The 19,770-nt window shown below is 43.3% G+C and overlaps 1 long non-coding RNA gene across 1 annotated transcript in view; it reads right to left on the reverse strand.

The window, feature by feature from the left end:
• LOC132508224 (uncharacterized) overlaps positions 1 to 19,770 on the reverse strand; it is a 208,536-nt gene that overhangs the window by 144,880 nt on the left and 43,886 nt on the right. The window contains exon 2 of the long non-coding RNA XR_009536474.1: positions 4,573 to 4,644. This is a non-coding gene — a long non-coding RNA (uncharacterized LOC132508224). The remainder of the gene's footprint in view (positions 1 to 4,572; positions 4,645 to 19,770) is intronic.

Genomic DNA, 19,770 nt, shown 5'->3' on the forward strand with positions numbered 1-19,770 from the left:
TTTAAGAAAGAGACCAGGGGCTTCCCTGGTGGCACAGTGGTTAAGAATCCGCCTGCCAATGCAGGGGACACGGGTTCGAGCCCTAGTCCAGGAAGATCCCACATGCCATGGAGCAACTAAGCCCGTGTGCCGCAACTACTGAGCCTGCGCTCCAGAGCCCTCGAGCCACAACTACTGAGCCCACGTGCCACAACTACTGAAGCCCACACGCCTAGAGCCCATGCTCCACAACAAGAGAAGCCACCGCAATGAGAAGCCTGCACACAGCAACAAAGAGTAGCCCTCGCTCACCGCAACTAGAGAAAGCCCGCATGCAGCAACGAAGACCCAACGCAGACAAAAATAAATTAATTAAATAAATAAATTTTCAAAAAATAAATAGAGACCAAAAAAAATAAAAGTAAAAAATACTGCTAAGAAGAAATTTTAGACACTTAAATAAAAAGAAAGTCTGTATCATGTATTGGATGACTCAAGATTGTACAGAAGTCAGTATTCCCCCAAATTGATCTATAAATTCATAGAGTCCCAATCAAAGTATCAGGAAGCTTTTCTGTGGAAATTGAACAAATTTATAAGATTTCCACCACCAGATTTCAAGACGTGCTGTAGAACAATGGTAATTCATGTAGCATTACATTGGTGCAAGTAGACAGATGGCTCAAGAGCACAGAACGCAGAGACCAGAACCGTGCAGCTCACATAGGCATCTACATCTTCAGTTAACTTACGTCAAAAGTGCCACTGCAACCAGGGAAGCAGGGATGGTCTTTTCAGAGAGGTGAAGGAGCAACTGGACACCCACGTGGAAAATATGAATCTTGACCCTCCACCAACGCCATTCACAAAAGCTAACTGGAGGTAGATAACAGATCTCTAAAATTCTTGAAAAAAGATTATGATCCTAGGGTAGCCAAAATACCTTAAATAACATTAAAAAGTACTAACCATTAAAGATTGATACATTAAACTTCACTAAAATAAAAAATTATCATTAAGTGACTAAACAAGCCACACACAGAGAGATGTACACATTACATATAACTGACAAAGGACCCAACCAAAATTTATAAAGAAATTCTATAGATAAAATAAAGACAGACACCCCAATTTAAATGAGCAAAAGACCCAAACAGGCGTTTTACAAAAGAAAATATCTGAATGGCCAGTAAGCATATAAAAATATGTTCAACATCATAGTCACAAGGGAAGTACAAATTAAAACCACACTGGAATATGATTTACAACCATCAAAAATGGCTAAAAACGATTAAGACTGACAATGTCAAGTGTTGGTGTGAGTCTGGAAGAACTGGATTGCTCCTAGGTTGCTCTGGGGAGTGGAAGTTGGTTCAACCACCTTAGAAAACCATTAGTAGTATCTACTAAACTTAAGCATAGCTTACCCCATGGTCCAACAATTACACTGTTATGTGTATACCCAAGAGCTACACAAATGGATCCTGAGTTTCAAATGAAAATAAACATGAAGAACATGAAGAACAGCTAGGAAAACGGAAAAGGAGCAATGATGGGGCAGCAGGAGGGGTAGGCTATTAAGCCTCTATTATAAAATGTGGTGTTGGCGCATGAATAGACAAATGAGTGGAAAAGGAACAGAAACCTACCAGACCTTGGTTTCTACGACCATTTTTCAGTTAAAAAAAAAAAAAAAAAAAAACCAGGGGACTTCCCTGGTGGTGCAGTGGTAAAGAATCCACCTTCCAATGCAGGGGACATGGGTTCGATCCCTGGTTGGGGAACTAAGATCCCACATGCCACAGGGCAGCTAAACCCACGCGCCACAACTACTGATCCTGCGAACCACAACTACTGAGCCTGTGAGCGACAACTATTGAGCCTGTGTGCCACAACTAGAGAGAGAAAACCCACCGCCACAACAAGAGAGAAGTCCGTGCACCACAAGGAAGAGCCCACACGCCACAACAACAGATCCTGCATGCCTCAGTGAAGATCCCGCGTGACGCAACTAAGACCTGACATGGCCAAAAATAAATTAAATAAATAAATATTTTTATTAAAAAAGGGTCTAAAGAAACACGACAACTAAATGGAGACGGCTTCCTGGATGGATCCTGAAACAGCAAAAAGATCTTAGGTAAAAATTAAGGAAGTCTGAATAAACTATGGACTCTACTTAATAATAATATATCAATACCGTCCCATTAATTGTGACAAATATGCCACAATGTGAGATGTTAATAACAGGGAAGCTATGTGCAATTCGGGGAAGGGGATATTATGAGAAATCTGTACTATTTGCTCAATTTTTCTGTAAATCTAAAACTGTTCTAAAAATAAAGTCTACTAGTAGAAAAGAACAGAAAGTTCCAAATTAACTCAAGAACATATGGAAATTCTGTATATGATAAAAGTGACTGAACTTTTAAAATAAATGGAGTTGGAACAAATGGTAGCTTTTTGGAGAAAGATAAAATTGGATTCAAACCTCAAAAGAAACCCCAAAATAAGTTCTGAATGGCTCAGGGATCTAAATGTAAAAATATGAAACTATGTGACTACTAAAAGAGAAACATGGATAAATTCTTCTTCTGTGAACCTGGTATGGGAAAAGGTTTTCTAATTATGATTCCAAGATTAAAAGTAATAAAAGAAACAATATATAAATTTAACTACCAAAATTTTTAAACCTAAGACTTTAGTATTGCAAACAACAAAACATCTTAAAGTCAGAAGAAAAATGAAAAACTATGGGAAAGTATTTGTAGTAATATAAAGGATTAATCTCTCTAAAATTTAGAGAGTTAAAAATAAAGACAAAGAGAACTTCCCTGGTGGCGCAGTGGTTAAGAATCCGCCTCCCAATGCAGGGGACACGGGTTTGAGCCCTGGTCCGGGAAGATCCCACATGCCGTGGAGCAACTGAGCACGTGTGCCACAACTACTGAGCATGTGCCCTACAGCCCGCGAGCCACAACTACTGAGCCCGTGAGCCACAACTACTGAAGCCCGCGCACCTAGAGCCCGTGCTCCACAAGAGAAGCCACTGCAATGAGAAGCCTGCACGCCGCAACGAAGACCCAATGCAGCCAAAAATAAATAAATTTTTTAAAAAAATACTTAGGCACAAGTTGATAATAAGTATGCTTTCTACCAAACGAAGAGGTGGATTATTCATTAATAATTAAAGCATCATGTACTATACTGAAACCTGTGGACAAATGCCAATAGAGATTATCATTTTGTTATTCTGCTCTAATGAAGAGATTTGATAACATTTGGTAACATTAACAATTTGATAAATTCATAAGATATCTGGTTATTTATCACCAACGTATCTCAGTAGACAGTGGCGCAAGGCTCCCCAAGTAGCAGAACCCCTAGAGACACTGCTTAAGAGGCAAACGTTTGGGCTGCTCCTGAGAAATGCCGAATCAGGGTCTCTGGGGAGGAGGGCTGGGCATTTTTCTGTCCACATGCACCCCAGAAACCGTCTTCACACAACACAGCTTGAGAACCACTGTTGAATGATAAACAAGAAGTAAGCCCTGCCGCCCCTACTCCCTCATGCTCTTGTGTCACCCCAACCAGAGACACTGTGATAAAGTATGTGTATGTGTATTGTGTATCAGTCACTGGAAAGAAACCAGATGGAAAAGTACAAGTGGAAAGTCATGATCTCAACCCTAAAGTCAGAGGACTAGCTCGGCTGCCATACGGTGAGAAGTTCAGCTAAATTGGTAACATTTCTAACTCTCTTATGAAAATATTTTGACGAGAAGACACGTACCCACATGGTACTAAGAACAACGCATACTCCTAAGTTTCAGCGCTTTCACCTGTGGATTAATCTGGATTCGGCACAGAATGGCTTTAAGCACTGCTAGTCCTTCTAGGGTCTGTCATTATCTCCCAGAGTTCTCCATTCTTTCCTCGTGGCACTTACTGTGTTCTCGTTACTTGTGTCTTACAGTGGGGTCTTTGTTGTTGGACCCACAAGGTCAGATCATCAGCTATTTCAAAGCAGAGTCATGTGCATTTTGACCTGGATCCAAAGCCAGCAAACTGTTACGCACACAACAGATCACAAGTATCTGCAGAGTGAACAAAATGAGTGCTTCGAACATTGAAACGTTTTCTTGGAGTGTAGCCATAAAGTCGTCATTTTTCCTCTGACTACACGATTTTAAATGTCTTCACGGTATTACAGAGAAGGAGATGCAGCACCCTGGTGAGAGCATGGGCTTTGGAGTCAGCAAGTCATGAGGTTTAACTGCATTTCTATTGCTTTGGTGATGGGACCCACAGGCAAGTCGTTAACAGCTCTTTCTCTGTTCCTTCAATCTCATGAGCTTTTCTAAACCAAAAGACTATAAATGACAATTAGACAAATAGGAATATCTCCTAATTCAGAAGGTAGCAAAAATACAGGCACTGGAAAGCAGCACAGAATTCTGCTGGTTACGAGGCCCCTAGCAAGGTGCCCATCTCATGTGTAGCTGTTCTCTTTCAAGATGGCTTTTCATGGTAAACTGCAGTCCAACTAGCTCATAATTTTAGAAACCCCATAGCTAAGCAACAAGTACTCACAGAGTGTTCAAATTCTTGAGTTTCTTGAAGGTGTTCCTGGGAATTTCTCTGATTCTGTTAAACCTCAAGTCTCTGGGAACATAAAAAAATGGAGAAAGATTAGAATATGTTGATATCAGTTCTGTCGTTATCTCCAGAAGCTTGAGAGTTAATTCTCCTTTTATGACCAATCATATAGCACCGATGGACTGAACACAGTTAAGGCAGAATTAGACACATCCTGCACTAACCATTAGTAGGCGCACTGTTCACAGACGATTACACACATCGGGTGCCGTATGTGCGTCCAGAGGAGTACAGCTGGTCACAGGGCCAGTTACCCCCCAGAGTCAAAGGCAACTACACCACTTGCTTTAGGTTGTGGCTACTTGACACCAAAATAAATTCTATTTATAGCAACATGCCAACCGAGGACCTTTAGTTTGGAAAATAATATTGACATGTCAGATGTCACCTGTCAACGCCAACATAATACTATTGCTTGAGTTTAGGCAAAGTCATGAATTAGTTAATTTTTCTCCACGGCCCAGGAACACAACAGCTTCCTAAGGAAGGACTAAAGCAAGTCAACAATGAGTCTGCGAGAGATGTTTTCGCACAACCAACATTCTCTTTCATTGAAATTATTATCTCATTAAATTATTGAGTGCCAATGGCATGTCACGTATCATGTGAAGTAATCGGGACACGAAGGTGAACAAGACACCGTCCCTGCCCCTGGGCACACAGTTCAGCTGAAGGCGACAGATCGTCGTAGCAGCAGTATGTAAAGCTTCAGTGGTACAACAGAGGGACAAAGAAAGTGCTCTGCACAGAGAGCGTCCGGCTCTCCATTTCTGATGTCACCGGTGAGGAACCCTTGTCCCGACCCTAGGAATCTTACCTGCATTGCAGCAGCTTCAGGGACCAGCCAGCTGAGGACTATGGTGACCTTTATCCCCCCACCTCCACCCGTCTTTACCAGGATACAACGCTCACTTCTAATGACTCGACCATAGTAGTAACACAACAGGTGGAAGGAAGGAAAGACCTCTTCGAAGAAGGATTTTACTCAACCTATTTTTTCTATAGTATCTACAACCTGTGTGTACAGAGTTGCATGACTGCTGCTGTCACGTTTCAATTGAGGGTACAGAGTCATGACTCGTGTCAAAGAATTCTCCATCTGCCATTTACATACATAATTCTGATATCATTGTAATTGCCAATGTCATTAAAAATTCTAATAATATATTTAGCAATATTATCTTCTATTAAAAAAGTATTCTTCCTTTAAATGGTATGTGAGGTTTAGATGTAAATATATTTGTATAAAATGGTCCAGATATTTCTAGAAATACTACCTGCTCGGAAGGATTATAAACTTTGAAATGTTCCTACATACAATAAAGTGATCAAAAACCACTTGTTGGGACTTCCCTGGTAGTGCAGTGGTTAAGAATCTGCCTGCCAATTCAGGGGACACGGGTTCGATCCTGGTCCGGGAAGATCCCACATGCCGCGGAGCAACTAAGCCCATGCACCACAACCACTGAGCCTGCGCTCTAGAGCCCGCGAGCCACAGCTACCGAGCCCGTGTGCCACAGATACCGAAGCCCACGCGCCTAGAGCCCGTGCTCCACAACAAGAGAAGCCACCGCAATGAGAAGCCCGCGCACTGCAACGAAGAGTAGCTCCCGCTCGCCACAACTAGAGAAAGCCTGTGCACAGCAATGCAGACCCAACACAGCCAAAAATTAATTAATTAATTAATTAATTAATTAATTAAAATAAAAAGAACATTCGTTGACAAATGTTGGATAGAAGGACAAATGCATAGATAGAGGGATATGGGCTCTTCCAAGAAGAAAATAAACATTAATTAAAATAAATATTATTAAAAATAAATAATACAGTAGTTTATACACTGAAGTAACTCAGGAATTGTATAATAAACAAATCAATGAATGAATGAATATATTAAAATACTAACCTACCTTATCCCTCAGGTTAACCAAGAAACAAGATCTGGAAGAAATCTTATCAACCATGTATTTCAAACCAGATTTAAGAATAAGGAAACACAGTCTAGAAAAGTTCACAAAGTTAACTTGCCCTACAAAGGGGACTATATTTCAGACCTCCTGATTTGGATTAAAGTGATTTTTCCATTGGGGCACATTACTGTTTGCTTCTAGTAATTAAAATGAAAAACAAAAGTTGTTCTGTTATGACTCATTTTCAGAGAAGTGTTTTTTAATGAGCGAAAGAATACTGTATAATTCATTGCAGTTCCTGGTCGGCAGTTCGACTGTATGACTGGAATGATGGAATGACTATAATTGCTCACTTAGGTTTTGGAAACATTTCAAACTTCTTTGCCAGTTTGTAATTGATGGCATCATTTAATCTCTTGATCAGGAGATGGTTGGTCAGACTGTTACCCCCGACGGCAGGTAACATCGGGCTTTCAGATGAACTACAGATTGGCAGGAATTTATCACATACGTGGGCACACACATAGTCACCGCACACACACTCATAACGTTAGACTCAATTCCTGATTTAATTAACCAAAGATTATAAAATAACTATCAAAAGCAAGGTCGCCATACTGACAGAAGTAAAGCTACCCTAGCTTCCCTGAACCTCAGAAACCAAAAGAGAGACATGGTAATCTAAGGAGTGGCATTTCTAAACCGTTTACAGAATGGTACTTTTCACACACACACACACACACACACACACACCCCTCCATGAACGCCGTAAGAACACAGAATATGTTACATCCTCCCACAGCTTCTCTGATCCAACAAATGCACTGGTGAACAATGAACATTATGATTTATTCATCATTTTTAAATTGTCCACTGCTGATAAAGTACGATGCAGTAGAAAAAGCATCGGATTTTGGATTAAGGTCTACTGTTAACTAGCTGAGTGGCACTGGCGATCTCCTTAACCTCTGAACTGAATGAGGTGTCTTCACCTGGAGAAAGGGGAGCTTTACCTAGCTCTGTGCTAGGTGCCACTCCTGCCAACCCTAATAATGAGGTGTCAGCTGCCATCAGTCTGTATTAGCATGATAATTACCATCAGTCTGTCGGTTCAATTATACAGTACTTGAAATCCATATGTCCCAAATAAAAATCTCGTCAAGTGTCCTTCTCAGGAGTTAGAAGTTGCAAGAAAACCTATGACGTTTTCTCCTTCTGTAGCATTCCAGAAATTGCAGCCACAGAGACCCTTACACCTTTTCACTTTTTACCAAATCCTACTTGGAAACAAAGGTCTGAGTTATGTCCCAAAGTACAGAAGAGTTAGATATTGTATCATTTTCCAAATCATGTGACTACATCTTATGTGCTAATTTTTGTCTCTATTTTACACAGATGGTAAACGCTGAGGAAAAGCGTAAACCAGTGCAAAGTCGTCCTTCAGTAGCCTCGCTGCCCGGTCATCCCAGGCTGTGGCCTCACAACTGGGGCCCGAGCCCAGCTCCCGCTGGCTCTCCTGGACGCTGAGCCCACTCCTGGAGCTGACAGCACAGCACTGATCACTCCCCCTCGTGGGGTTCTGTTAACTAAAAATAACTGATTGTGTGTAAAGCTAGTATTGGCCAGGATTTGTGAGTGAAAGAGCTAATGGACTCTTACATTGCACTATTAGACTACAGAAGAACATTCATCAATTATAGGAAAACATACTCCTAACTTGCGCTGAAATGCTCAGTTGTCAACCAAAGTATTGCGTTCGGTTGTAGGTAAAAGGTACAAGCAAACAAGATTAAATTCAGGAGAAAGCAATTTCGATGGTGAAAGGCAGAGAAGCTGTTTTAGAGGGGAAACAACTGAAAAAAAACTGAGGGTTTTTTTGTTTTTTTTTTTTTTTGTGGTACGCGGGCCTCTCACTGCTGTGGCCTCTCCCGTTGCGGAGCACAGGCTCCGGACGCGCAGGCTCAGCGGCCATGGCTCACGGGCCCAGCCGCTCCGCGGCATGTGGGATCTTCCCGGACCGGGGCACGAACCCGCGTCCCCTGCATCGGCAGGCGGACTCTCAACCACTGCGCCACCAGGGAAGCCCGGGTTTTTTAACTTTGAAAAGACACAGAGGAGACCCGAATACCCTCTTCAAATATTTGAAAGAAATTCCGAGTTTTATACATGCATGTTTATGTGACCTGAGTGACCCACAAACTCAGGGAATGGTAAGTAAATTACGGCACATCCCAATTTTGGACTATTTGAAACCATACTTTTGAAGACTATTTGATGACGTGGAGAAATGTTTCCCACGTAAGATGTAGTTCTGAAAATAACGTGAGGGGCCAGAGTTCCATTCCAATTTCACACCTGAGTGTGTTTACAAGCACACATGGGAAAACCTGTGAAAAAAGATACACATGCTAACAGTGTCTGCAGGGAACAGTGTAGGGGAATTTCATTTTATTTTTCATTCTTTTTTATGTTTTCCAAAGTTTCTAAAATGAACAAAGACTCCTTTTCTGAATGTGAACGATATTATTATAATAAAAATTTGCTTACGGCTCTCCTCCCAAAAGACAGCAACGAAGACCAGCAGCCGTAGGGAGGGAGACAGATTTTGGCTTTAAGGAAACGTTCTCAGTTTCTAAGTCAGGTTTGTCCAGCGAGATGAACAGCCCTGGGAAACAATCAGTGCTCAGGACCTCAGACATTTCGACAAAGGCTAGAAGGACAACCCAACTAGTACCTCATAAAGAAGAATCAAGCAGAAGGTGTTTTCAACTTTTACAATCCTTTTAATGCAGAGAATCTATGGTCCCGTAAATGTGAAAACCCAAGAGTCACAAAGCCGGCCTGTGTGAACAGTCTGGTTAAACCCAGAGCTGATGTACAGAAAGACCTTAGCCCTCCAGCGACTCAGACTTAGGAGAAGTTTAGGCTTTTCTAGGTTTCTAGATGTGGGTATAACTTGTTCAGTATTTAATTAGGAAATGCCAACAGATCACAGATGCTAAATAATTATCTTTTTAAAAATCTCTGAGACATAAATAAGAACTAAGAAGTTATATTTAAAGGTACTAGTTAAAACAATTGACCCAAAGCTTGAAGCCGCACTAAATTCCATGACCAATTTATTAATCCAGTATTTTCAACCATTAAATTTCAAAAATGCCTTTTCATCTCTTTGAAGTTTATGAAATATACTCAGTGTCTCTGAATTAACGTACATCTTTCTCCCGTTTTCTGCACATAAGGAGCAGAATCCAAGTCATTGCCTGTTTTTCTCTACGGCTACTGAGAGGGCTCTTGATTCTGGATCCTGAAAAGAAGAAGGGATCGCAGTGCAGCGTCGTGCACCTGCCCAGTGACGCAGGAACCTCAGGCTGCCTGGTGCCCAGATGGATTCAAGGACCGAGTCCGGATCGCCCTGGGCCCTGGACTCTCTCCACGCCGGTGAACTGATACGTGAAGGTAATAATGGCAAGTCGGCGTCTTGAATTGAGCGTCAAGGAAAACCCCTAAAATAACTGGATGCCACGACTCTGGAAAGAGAACCTTCCTATAGGTTGCTCTTTGCAGATAACCTCAGACATGGGGGGTTCTGTTGTTCACTTAACGTGACTGTTGTTGAATGACACATTCCCCAGGGCAAGCGGCACGGTGAGGCGGGTCACAGCGTGAACTTCATCTGGTTAAGTCCTTCTTCTGAGATTCCAGGTGGTACTCGGCACTAGCATGGGAGGAGCTTGGACCTGAGTCAGGAGTCTGGGTTCCCGTCCTGGCTGTGATGGACACGACAGCAAGAGCCTGCTCACGTTTCACCACGACCCAGCTGCACTGGCAGGCCACCTCGGCATGACACGTGAGCACCTAAGTAACTTGCCCAGGGGCCACCAACCTGCTCAGGTAGTGGGCAGCACGGCCAGTTTCAACCCAGATCTGTCACTTCCCGAAGTACTTACTTAGCAGCCCTGCAACGCTTCCTTAGATTGTAGACAAACCTCGTTCCCTCCTTGGGTCTCACTTTCCTGGGCTGTGATGCTGTCGCTCAGTGACCCGGCCGCCTCTGTCGTGATGACATCCCGAGTCCATGGGAAACTGAGAGCAGCTCCTGGCTCCTGGCCACCCCGCAACCGCACAGCCCCTCGTCTGCCGAACGCCGCCCTGCTTCTCCGGGGCGCTCACTTCACGCTCGGAACCCGCCTGCCCTTACAAACCCTCGTCTCTGTCCAGTGGAAGACTGCTCCCTTCTGCGGCCTTCCTGCTGCAAAGTCAACATGGAAACCTTCTGAAAGTCACTTGTGTAGATTCTTAATCCAGTACATCTCTTACAGTTTTCTCCCCTACTCGCCTCAAGTGTAACAGTCAGTAATCGGTGCTGTTTGGGGAAGTCACTAAGCGTTCCAAGCCTCTGCGCCATCCTTCAGTAGAAGGAAGGATGTGAGAGCTGAGTCCCCAGTGAGCAATCCTGGTGGCTCAGGTTCCTGCTGGCTGAGCTGCGGGTACTATTCTCTTCACCTCCCCCGACGCCCCGCCTGCGTCTTCACACACATCGGTTCCTTCCTCTGTCCTGGCCATTCGCTCTCTGACAAGCGTCTGTTCTCTGTGGTCCTCTCAGCACAGAATGGCCTTTGACCGCTAGCCCTCCTTTCCCATTTGTTCTCCAGCAGAGGAGACATGCCATGTTCCAGAAGCTTCCAGTCCCCCATCCAAAGTCAACTAGACCCTCCCACTTGGCTTAGAATTTCCAACATGTGGGGATGATGTGCTTCTGGGCAAAGGCCTATCTCTTCCATCTAATTAGTTCTAAGCCTGTGAGGACAGGCTTACGTTTGTGTTCTCTCGTCGCTATACGTCACCCAGCTCAGTGCCAGAGAGCCCTTGCCCACATAATAAAAAAGGCCCTTGCCCTTTGACCTTGGTGATGGGGCCCTGGGGCCCTCCTCCTGGCACAGGGTTCACGTGACCTCGAGGACAGAGAGCCCCAGCCTCTCTGTTCACACACAGCTCCAGCCTCGGCTGTCGGCCCCTAAGCATCATGATGGCCTCGGACCACCGACCTCCTCCCCACCCACCTCCTCGTTACCCAAGCTTACCTCGTTCCCTAAACATTCCAACTTCTGTAACTGTATAAAATAGTGTTTATTGTCTCCAGTCTTTCAATAAAAAGTTCAGGGATAGAGAGATGATAGAGACATAGGTATTCAAGACAGACAGGAGGTTGTATGACTTGATGGGTCTCTAACTAGAGTTGACCAGACTCCCCTGCAGGGCTTGGTGAACACCGACGGCTGGACGCACCACCCACTCCCCGGCCCGCCAGGGCTTTGGTGAGCAGGTGTGGGGTGGGCCCTGAGGAGGTCCGTCCTCACACATCGGCAGATGACGCTGACGCTGTTTACACTCCAGGAGCCGTGGGCGCTGCCCTTGCTCCAAACCACGGGTACCACAAATCACAGATGAGTAGTGACCTAGGTCAAAGCCAGATCACAGCTTATATAAAACACTGAGATCAATCAAAAAGATCCAGAAATATTAATTAACACATGATGCATAGACAGATCAACAAGATGAAATAAGTAAGACACAGGAGCAAAGCAGAGGACATGCTCCCAGCCTCTCCTCTAAATCTTCCAAACAAAAAGCATCATCACAAGGGCTTCCCTGGTGGCGCAGTGGTTGAGAGTCCGCCTGCCGATGCAGGGGACGCGGGTTCGTGCCCCGGTCCGGGAAGAACCCACGTGCCACGGAGCGGCTGGGCCCGTGAGCCATGGCCGCTGAGCCTGCACGTCCGGAGCCCGTGCTCCGCAGCGGGAGAGGCCACAGCAGTGAGAGGCCCGCGTACCGCAAAAAAAAGCATCATCACGGACCATGCTTTGAAGCTGTACAGAGTCTTAGCCAGAGCCCAAGAAAAGAGGCAGAGTCACAATTTTGTGCCTTTCATAACTATTTTCGGGGGAATTTTCAAACGTATTTTCAGGCAGGTTCCCTGGATTTAAACACAATCTATGTCTTCTAAAAACCATGGAGCCTCTATCCATTTCAAGAATACTACTCAATGAGCCCACTATGCTAGAAATAACAAATTATGTCCCTTCTAACATAAAAATAAATGCCATGAAAGTTGCAGGCAATAATAACATCTTTGCATTTACCGGCAGAGATGAGCACAAAGTAGCAAACAGTCCAAACACTGGTCAGGCTCAATGTCATAAAGAATATGCTGAAGGTTTGTGTTTTCTGGATCATGACTGCTGCCCTGGACTGTGCTTGTGTTAGGATGAGAACGAGTTATTCACTTCACGCCAAACACTGGGTTCGGGCTCTGCATTACTATCCTTATTTCACAGGAGATAAACAGAGACTGAGGTTCGGTTTTCTGGTCAACGTCACCCATCTACTAAGAGAATTTGAAACCAAGGCTAATACCTCTTCAGTCCAGGCTCTTAACACACAGGCTATAAATGACACAGAGAACATCTTTCACTGTCAACAGAAATGTGATCACAGTGTACATACTGTTTAGAGAAAAAAGCTAGAAACAAGAGTTTCTCTTAAAAAAGATGATAATATACTCAGAGTTACTAAATCACAGTTCTATTTTGCTCCCAAGCATAATTCTTTTGGGGAAAACACAGCAGCTTTCTCTTCACCACCCTCCGTCCCACCAACGGGAACAAAGAGTGACAGCCTGGTCTCCTGGAGAAAAATGCTTCACCAATGCCCGTGCCCCTGACACACCTATTCCCATAGAGCTGGTGCCCTTGTGAGAGAAGAAACAGCAGAGCCCTTTCTCCACCAGGTGAGGACACAGGGGGAGGCGGCCATCTGCAAGCCAGGGAAAGGGCCCTCTCCAGAATCTGACCACCCCGGCACCTTAGTCTTGGACCCTCAGCCTCCAGAGCTGTGAGAAATTTATGTCTGCTGTTCACCACCCAGTCTGTGGTATTTGTTATGCAGCCAAGCTGACTAAGACACTGGTTCAACTCAGAGGAGCATCTGGACAGAGAAGGCAGGAGACTGCTCCTCGCGGGACAGGACTCGAGGCTGAGGGAAGCACCCATGCGCACATACACACAAAAACACACACATCACATATACACATTCACACACGTGCACACAGGCACATACAGATGCATACAAATACATAAACACATATGCACATACACACACATACATACACACACATACGTGCTACTTTGGAACAGTCTTTGTTGGTCGTGGTGCTGCTTTTTCAAAGCAGAAACCAGCAGACAAAATAGATGCATATATGAGGAAAGTTATAAAGAACAGAACAGTTCTTTAGATTTTCATTTAAGCGTGGAGGAATAGGGCTTCCCTGGTGGCGCAGTGGTTGAGAGTCCGCCTGCCGATGCAGGGGACACGGGTTCGTGCCCCGGTCGGGGAATATCCCACATGCCGCGGAGCGGCTGGGCCCGTGAGCCATGGCCGCTGAGCCTGCGCGTCCGGAGCCTGTGCTCCGCAACGGGAGAGGCCACAGCAGTGAGAGGCCCGTGTACCGGAAAAAAAAAAAACAAAACACGGAGGAATACACTCAAAACTAAATAAGGAAACAGAAAAGGTGATTACTCTTGTTCTAAAAAGATTTAATGAAGAGCTTATTGGCTTAAATGTACTTAATGGTGCATAAGAAAAGCAATCTATTCTGCTAGGCAGTATACATTGAGGGAGGGGTGGATTGTAAAATGATGTAGGCCTTCAAGGTGCTTGCTATCCGGAAGAGTTTCCTCTAGAAAGCTTCCTAATGACTACTGGTTGGTAAGTCTTTTACTCAAAATTATATAATTACAAGTACTTTCAGGAAAGCACGTTCTACTTAGATGACATAAATTACATACATTAGCAATTGCGTTATTAGTACTTCACATGTATTTATATAAACACTGTTTATCTTCATCCTGTTTAGATCATTATGTTTATATCACAGATGAAATAAAACAGAAATGCAGGAATGCAGGTGGCTGTGGACTAGCGAGCCCCCGCCCCTGGCTCCTTCACCCAAAGTCTGCATTAAAACCTCCTCTTTCACGTTCAGCGGGTCTCCAGACATTGCTTTGAATAATTTGCGGTGACTATCATTCCAGAGCAGATGTAATGCATTATTCAATGATAATTCATTTTCCCCTTGTTTTAGAAGAAGAGTTAGAAATTCTAAGGTTTCGCTTTCAGGCTGGAACCGATGGAACCGTCTCCGTTCCACTTGGCCAAGCTGAGGGGTCCCTTCCTTTCAGTCCCTGGCGGCTCATTAAAGCAATTAGCATCACCTCGGTGATGTATTTCCCACCCCTCTCTACATTGCTGTAATTAAACAGATTCCAGCATGATTGATGTACACGAGCATCTCTCCACTGCCCATTTCTCTAATCCTAGCAAAACCAACTCTGAATGTCTGGCTGCGTTTCCATCGAGGGAGGTTTAGGTACTCGATTAAAAGATAAAGGCGAATAAAAAGAACAAAAGAGTGCCATTTGCAACAATATGGACAGACCTAGAGATTCTCATACTGAGTGAAGTAAGCCAGACAGAGAAAGACAAATATCATATGATATTGCTTATATGCGGAATCTAAAAAGAAATGATACAAATGAACGTATTTACAAAACGGAAGCAGACTCACAGACGTAGAGAACTCACTTATGGTTACCAAGGGGGAAGGATGGGGGGAAGGGATAGTTAGGGAGTTTGGGATTGGCATGTACACACTGCTCTGTTTAAAATGGATACCCAACAAGGACCTACTGCAGAGCACAGGGAACTCTGCTCAATACTCTGTAATGGCCTATATGGGAAAAGAATCTAAAGAAGAGTGGATATATGTATATGTAAAACAGATTCACTCTGCTGTACACCTGAAACTATCACAACAGTGTTAATAAACTATACTCCAAAATAAAAAGTTTTAAAAAAAGATAAAGGCTGGACTTCCCTGGTGGTGCAGCGGTTAAGAATCCGCCTGCCAATGCAGGGGACACGGGTTCGAGCCCTGGTCCGGGAAGATCCCACATGCCGCGGAGCAACTAAGCCCGTGCGCCACAACTACTGAGCCTGTGCTCTAGAACCCGTGAGCCACAACTACTGAGCCCACGTGCCACAACTACTGAAGCCCGTGCGCCTAAAGCCCGTGCTCTGCAACAAGAGAAGCCACCGCAGTGAGAAGCCCGCGCACTGCAAGGAAGCAACTAGAGAAAGCCCACGCGCAGCAATGAAGACCCAACACAGCCAAAAATAAATAATTTTCTTAAAAGATAAAGGCAAGATTTTTCAGATACAGGAACAAAGAAAACACATTCCTTAACTACTTAGAAGCAACTCAAACGGCACTTAGACGGGAAACATCTTAAGACAGTGGTTCTCAGCCCTGACTGCCAGCTAGATTCACCTGAAGAAAGTTTTGAAATCCTGATGCCTGAGCCCCTCCCCAGAGATGCTGATGTAAGTGATGTGGGACAGACCTGGTCCTGAGTACAATTTAAAAGGGCCCATGTGAGTCTTGTGTGTAGGCCAGGTAGAGACCCGCTAGTCCAAAGTTTGGACTTCAGATGAATACTGAAATAGGCCATTAATCAATTTATTTTTTGTTAGAATGTTCAAAGTATTCAATAAAAAACACTGTATTAATCCAGAATACTCCTTTAAATATTTTTACAATGTTAGAAAAATACATGTTTCCCATCCAGGCTCCCTTTAAGAAGCATGACCACTCCACTATTTTTCCACAGTTTTTCAGTAGAGGATGTTCAATTTGCATAACAGCTCTCACACTGCAGAAGCATCTCCTGTTACTTTATCCATCGGTCTTCTGTAACAAGCTGGACAAAGGGCACTGACCTCTAGAACAACTTCCGAACGACTGACTTGCTATTGGCGGCAGGCTCTCTACTGGGATGCCGTGGCCCCCAGGTGACGCAGAAACACAACCCTCGGGCATCAGTCCTGGGAAATCAGCGTGGAAAGTGAATGCCAATAGCGGTGGGTGTTTGAGAAACTTGTGGACGCTGGTGGGGAAAGCAAGAACACAGCCATGCAGAGAACTCTGCAGCTCTCACTAGAACTTTCAGATCAGAATCAACTCACACCCTCCCTTCATCCTACATGAAAGACACTGAAACTCGCTTGCCCAATTCTCTGCATCTGTCAGGTGGGCAGAGGAATAGGCTGGAGTTTAGGAAGAGTAAATAAGAGGCAGTGTGAACTGGTACCATGTTCCCAGAACTGCACTTGGACTATCACGGCTTCAAAATGGTTCCATCGTTTTCAAATCTATCCAACCATTCCAGAACTACACTGAAATGCAGCAGCAAAACTAAACTTCCTGACTGTTTTCTATGTCAACACAATCTCTTTGGTCACAAGGAGGGACCATGGAATCTGAACACCCAGGTAGCTTTGACACTTTTCATGATCTCATTCTCATCACCACATTTCCTCTGTATTCAGAATAACTCTTCAGAAACATTCTTCTCTACGCTGTAAACTGTGGCCACTCTCTGGAATCTTTGCTAATCAGCTGAGGTTAAATGTACATTAAGCACCAGATGTACTGTGGGGAAAACCACTGCATTCATCCTTCACTGCTCAGTGAACTTCTTTCCTTTTCTGTGCTAAGTAACTCGAATTGAATACATTAATCAAACTGATTTTACACAGGTGTAATTTCATAGTACAGCATAAATTTTTCATTTTGAGGACTTTCTTCATAGCAAAAGAGATGCGGTGTTTCCCATTAACAGCTGACCACAAAAAGCAGCCAAAGGAAACTTTCTGGGTGTTTTCCTTACAGGCTCTTTATTTATTAAAAATTGATCATTAACTTATCTGTCAATTTCATTGCATTTTTTTTTCAAATGAACAAGCATAATTGTATCTTTGCCAAAATTTGAGGATTTGGCTAGTTTTGGTTTTTGCTTCTCCAGCTTTTATTTTTGCCCAAACTTGCAAACTGTGAACTCTGACCTTAACCCAACGTTTCTCACAACGTGGTCCCCGGAACACAGGTTCCTGGAACCCAGACCCAGTCCCTCTGAGCCACCTGATCAGAAGTTGCAGGTAATGGGGGACTTCCCTGGTGGTCCAGTGGGAAAGAATCCGCCTTCCAATGCAGGGGACGCGGGTTCAATCCCTCGTCCAGGAACTAGGATCCCACATGCCGCGGGGCAACTAAGCCCACGTGACACAACTACTGAGCCCGCACACCACATCTAGAGAGAGAGAGAGAGAGAAAAAAAAAGAAACTGCAGGTAAGAAATACTGCCGAGTCCCAAGAGAAACTTCTAATGTCCACACGGAATCACCCTCTGAAGGATTTTCTATTTAATTTGTTCGTCCAGCTCATAATCTTGTTAATTCTAGTAGACATTTAAAAAGAATAAGCAATTTACATGCACCATGTTTAAGAAGCCCTCTCGTGAACTTGAGTGGCAAATATTCTGCTTTCGTTTATGTTGTGCTAAGATGTTTTCTTGGACAACTAGTTTAGAGTATTTGCTTTTGTTTCTTCTAATGTTTTCCAGAGCAAAGTAATATAAAATTGTCTTCGAGCTTTCACTTTTTTTCTCGTAAGGAAAAAACAATCTGTCAGAAGTCTTTCCTACTTAAAAAAAAAATCACAAAATCCACTACAAACACCCATACTCGTGATATTGAAGTCCCACGTGTCTGCCCCTTTTCAGCCTGTGACTAGCTTATGATAAGAATTTAATACATTAAATGTCATGTTTATTCAGATGATAGTTATTGCTTTACTAATTGAATTTACTGTTTGAACTTTACCAAAGCTACAACTCTGTGAGCTTTAAAAACTTGATGCTAGACAGCACTTAACTTTTTTCCTTTCAGCTTTCTACAGTAAGCAATGGATATTTTTTTTATAATGTCCCCCTGTGTCCCAGCCCTTTTCTGAAATTCCGAATAAAAAAAAGACAAAATTCATCACATTCCAGATTTTAAATAATAAAATTTGTGTAGAAGCAACTTCCTCCTTCCATTTCAAGCGAACCTGACGTTGTCTCTTGACCACATAGATGCACTGTGGTCTTTTGTTTCAGAATTACACATACAGTTTGTCCTCTGATTATAAAAATTACAAAGATGTAATAGAGTTAAGAGTCTACCATGACATGACACTCCAGAATTATGAAAAAGAAACAGTACATGTCTGGGAACCAGAGAACTATGACCTCTAGATTCCAACCACTTTTTTTGTATCTTTTTATTCTAGGTCATTATAATACTGATGTTTAAACTCAGGGAAATACCACCCTTGTACCTAAATTTTTGCCTTGCTAACTGCCTGCTTTGCAATTGCCCTGATGAGGTTTTCTTCTAAAATGTGTATCTATAACTCTAAGGTTACAAAGCCATTTTCTCAAATCCAACCACTTTGGTCAATTTACTTGCAAGTGTCTTTGTTTTGTGAAGGGGACTTTCCACAATTTTCAAAGGGAGGTGCTGGTCTAGACCAGCATTTCCAAAAGTATAGCACATCTTGGTGGTATACAGTTGATTTTATTATGTGTCAGTAAAAAACACTGTGTCTATGTGATTTTCCTTAGCACACCTGCTTGTCTTTACCCTGCTCTAATTTTATGTAGCATTTGTTACCATATAAACTATGTTTATTTACCATGTTTCTCACTTATTTTCTCCAGCTCTCTGCTAAAACGTAAGGCCATGAGGCTTGGTTCTGTTTAGTCCGCCCATCTGTTGCAAGCACGTAGAACAGTGCCTGGGACATAGCAGTCACTGAATAAACGTTTCTTGAATAAGTGTTTAGACATTTATCACGTGTATCAAAGCTAATATAAACAAAATAGATGACTTTAGCTCTTCTAGTACAAGAAAAACGTAATGACTTTAGCCTCTATAGCAGAAGAAAAAAAATAATTTGCCTTGTATGGCAAAGTTTGAATGTTAGACACATGTTCCATACAGACACATTTAGATTAGACACAATGCTCAGGAGATTGTACAATTTGGTTTATTAATTCTGCTAACTGTTAAAATATTCCTTTCTCCACAGTGGTTGCACCAATTTACATTCCCACCAACAGTGTAGGACACACGCACCCCCATGTTCACAGCAGTTCTATTTACAATGGCCAGGACATGCAAGCAACCTCAGTGCCCCGCGACAGATGAGTGGATAAAGAAGACGTGGTGTACACATATATAGATATAGATATACAATGGAATACTACTCAGCCATAAAAAGGAG

Source organism: Lagenorhynchus albirostris, chromosome 17 (assembly GCF_949774975.1).
Source record: "Lagenorhynchus albirostris chromosome 17, mLagAlb1.1, whole genome shotgun sequence".
NCBI classification, from domain to species: Eukaryota; Metazoa; Chordata; class Mammalia; order Artiodactyla; family Delphinidae; genus Lagenorhynchus; species Lagenorhynchus albirostris.